General features: G+C 39.0%; 1 pseudogene; it reads right to left on the bottom strand.

Annotated features, from left to right (window-relative positions):
- Window positions 1-208: 208 nt before the first annotated feature.
- Window positions 209-944, bottom strand: LOC107195798 (annotated as a pseudogene).
- Window positions 945-4,313: the final 3,369 nt, after the last annotated feature.

Genomic DNA, 4,313 nt, shown 5'->3' with positions numbered 1-4,313 from the left:
TATATATCTGCTTTTATAAAATATGTTTCTGAGGAGCAGTACATTAAATCATATTTAGAGCTGACAATTTAAAGGTGTCATATAAAGATATATTTTATAAAACAAAGAATTCTTTTGTAAAGAGAATAATCACCCTTATTCTGTTTATTTGACAAATTGAAAATTTTTTTGATGTCTGATCTTATTTATTTGTTACTTTTATAAAATCTTATTTTTGACTGGATGCAGACTTAGAGGTAGAAGCTCTCAGAGAAGAAATTCTACGTCTCTTGGCAATCTGTTTCTGGCCTCCTTCATTCTCTTGGCCAAAAATTTAGAATATTCTGCAACCTCTTCCTTATTTTTCTTAGTATGCTGTTTCTTCAGAGCAATATGCTGACGTTTATATTGCAGGGCACGTGGAGTAAAAAGACACTAAATCCTGGGTGCTCTGGTCTAGATTTCTTACCTTCTTTGTTTAAGGGCTTTCTCACAACATATTGGAGGACATTATCTTCTTTAGAGAGACTGAAAAGTGTGCAGATTCTGCTAGCTCTTTTGGGCCCCAGGCGACGAGGCACGGTAGTATCAGTGAGACCAGAAATATCTTTCTCCCCTTTTTTCACAATTACCGAGTTGAAAACACTCAGATTGACATCCACAATGCAACCCCGAACAGATTTGTGTTTTCTTTCTCCAGTCCTCTATGGTCTATAATAGGAATGCCCCTTACTCAATAGCGGGTAGACACAGCCATGGGTCAAGACATCTTACTTCATGGGGAAACCTTGTTTGTCATTTCCACCACTGATTCAAACCACATAACCCTTCCATTCTTCACCCAGAGCATCAGCAGCAACTTCTGTGGCCATATACTTCTCATAAAAGGTATGAAGTTTTCGTTCATCATCCACTTCAATGAGCTTCTGGCAGCCAGTGGCTGGGAAAGAGATATTCAGCTTCATCCTGAAGCAGCTGACCGTCTCCGAGGTGCCATGAAAAAGAGTGATAAATCCAAAATTTTTAATATGTGACATTTGCATAAAGTGGAATTTATTATCCAGAAGAGAATAGAACATGAATTAAAATCAACATACAGTTTGAAATATGATATCAGTATATGAAACTAACTTTTTTCAATGCCAAAGTTATAGGTTTGGTGAATTAACAAGTGAAGCTAATTTTTTTTTCATTTTTCCTTCCTATGAAATTCGAATCAAGGGAATCATTCTAGAGACTTCCCTCTCTCTGACATGCTCAGCATCTAATTTGCCAATTTTGTATTTTAAATATTTCTTGAAAATTCTCCTTCCTACAACTACTGTCGCATCTGGTTAGAAAACTTAGCACATTCTCTGAATTTACAAGAAAATTTACAAGAAAATATTGAAAGAGGTCAGCTCACCTAACAAAATGACAAAAAAAAAAAACATAGCTATGAGTAAGGCAGCTATCAGACAGATAGAGCAGAGGAGTGTAACTCTCATTAAGAACAGGGCATTATAAGCTTAAACAATAAGAAGAGATTTGCTATAGCAAGATAGTAATGAATGTTCAGTATACATAGGGACAAATTGAGACAATGACAGAAAAGGGGAGGATTCAAATATCCAAATTTGCAAAGGGGAATGAGATAAGGCGCGCACAGAAGAAAATGGATGACTGTATGTATATAACTATCCTTTACACATTCGTAATGGTAACTACATGCCAAAGATTCAGAACTGAAGCACATAACATAAAATAAAAAGGGCCAGAGGGAAAACTCACAAAACTCAATCAAAAAAAAAAAAAAAACACACACACACACATACACACACAGACAACTAAGGACAAGGAAGCAATGGAAACACTGAGCTACCAGAGAGCAAAAAATAAAATGGCTATAAGAAGACCTCATATTTCAATAATCACCCTAAATGTAAATGGACTGAACTCACCAATAAAAAGGCACAGAGTTGAAGATGGGATCAAAAAACAAACCCAACCATATGCTCCTCCAGGAGACACATTTCAGTTCCAGAGACAAATATAGACTCAAAGTAAAAGGGCTTGAGCAAATGGCATTCAGAGAAAATCGAGAGTACCGGTATTAATATCAGATGAACTAGACTTTGAAATAAAAAAGGTAAAGAAAGATACAGAAAGACACTTCATAATGATAAAGGAATCATGTAACGAGAAGACGTAACACTTATTAATATCTATGCTCCCAATCAGGGAACCCTAAAACAGGTAAAGTAATTATTAACAGAACTAAAGAGACCAAAATGAAAGAAAGAGACCAAAACACTATCGTAGTAGGAGACCTAAATACCCCACTGTCGGATATGCACAGATCATCCAAACAGAAAATCAATAAGGAAATAACATCCTTAAATGACATATTAGACCAACTGGACATAATTAACATTTACAGAGCTTTTCATTCCAAAGCAGCTGCTTGTACATTTTTCTCTAGTGCACATGGAACATCCTCAAGGATTGATCACATACAGGGACACAGAGATAGCCTCAACAAATATAAAAGAGTTGAAACCATGTCAACCATATTCTCTGATCATAATGTTTGAAACTAGATATCGACTGTAAAAAAAAAGAAAAAGCAGGAAGAACCACAAATACATGGAGATTAAATAACATACTACTGAGAAATAACTGGGTCAGAGAAGAAATAAAAAGAGAGAACAAGAGATACATAGAAATGAATGATAATGACAGTACAACATATCAAAACATTTGGGACATGGCAAAAGCGGTTATAAAAGGAAAGTTCGTATCATTACAGGCCTACCTCCAAAACCAAAAAAAAGCCCCAATAAACAACCTAATACTTCATCTTGAAAAACTAGAAAAAGAAGAAAAAATGAAGCCTAAAGTCAGCAGAAGGAAAGAAATAATCAAAATTAGAGCAGAAATAAATAAAATTGAAAACAAAACAAAACAAAAAAACAATAGAAAAAATAAAGCGACAAAGAGCTGGTTCTTAGAGAAGTTTAATAAAATTGACAAATCCCTGGCTAGACTCACTACGGAATAAAAGAGGAAGGGCACAAATAAACAAAATCAGGGATGAAAGAGGGGAAATTACAACAGATATCACAGAAATACTGAGCTGACCGGAAAATTACTGCTTCACTATTGCCCATAGGAACATAACGCTCTAACAATAAGATTTCTGCTTCTGTACCCCTGCTTGCACAACCGACCTGTGGGTTGACAGTTAGTAAAAAGAAGAAAAATAGACTTGTGTGTTCAAACAGGATGAAGAATAGGGGTTTAGGGCTTAAAAATCTTGTACCTCTACATTTTGGAACTGCTTGATTTGGGGTCTGTGTACCCCTGGCAGACCCGGCTGGCTGAATAAAGGGTGTATTTCCTATAACTCACTGATTTATGGTGGTCTGTGTGTCTATCGGGGGCTGGCAGCTACAACAATACAAAGGCTCATACAAGAATACTATGAAAAAGGAGAGAAAAAAATTACGTAGGTGATAGAGGCCCTGTTCATCCCTCTGGCAACCAAATCAAAGTTGTGATGGAAACAAAGAGCAGCAGCAAGGAAAAATCACCTGAGAGCTAGATGAACAAGCCATACAACTAGAGAGAAATCCAAGAGAGTACTCTGCAACGGCACAAGGTAGGACGGGCAAGGACATGGGGCTGTCTGGTCCTGAGCAGCTAAGTGAGATGGAGGCTGCGGCAGCGACAGCTGCAAAAGCCTCTTAAAGGGGCTATGTCCATGAGCGGATTTTCATGGTGACGGACCTGCTCACTCTGAGCACCAGTGCCCGTTAGGCCGAACACGGGGGGCGATAGAGACTTACACAGAGACATTGTCGGAGTGAGGGCCGAGGTGAGACTCGCTCTGTACAAAAGTGCTGGCGGTATCCATTGTTGAGCCCTCCCCCATTTCAGTGTGTGGACACAGCACCACCATAGCTGTGACGTCATCAAACTGGATAACGGAGGTCGCTCCACCCAGAGCGTTCCCTGAAACCCGCCTCCCCCAATCACGACCCATCCAGGTGTATCATCAGCGAGTTAGGTGCTCCTTGCTGAGACTCACACTGGTGGAGGCAGCTGTCCTCGGTTTCTGCTGTGGCCTTTTGAGGCAACTATAAGCACAGCATCTGTAGATTGCTTGCTGAATCTTAACAGGTGGCCCTGGAGGGGCACAGGATTGGGCTAAATTTGGCCTGCAGTTGAACCCCTCTCAGGACTGTGCCACTGGACACCTACTTCACAAATCCACACTAATAAGACTGGGAGACTGAGGAGCTTTGCTTAGTACATAGAAACAGACATGGAAAGGCAGCCAAAATGAGGAAAAA

Source organism: Pteropus alecto, unplaced genomic scaffold (genome assembly GCF_000325575.1).
Source record: "Pteropus alecto unplaced genomic scaffold, ASM32557v1 scaffold245, whole genome shotgun sequence".
NCBI lineage: Eukaryota > Metazoa > Chordata > Mammalia > Chiroptera > Pteropodidae > Pteropus > Pteropus alecto.
The sequence above is the reverse complement of the archived record's forward strand: the minus strand, read 5'-3'. Positions and strand labels throughout refer to the sequence as shown.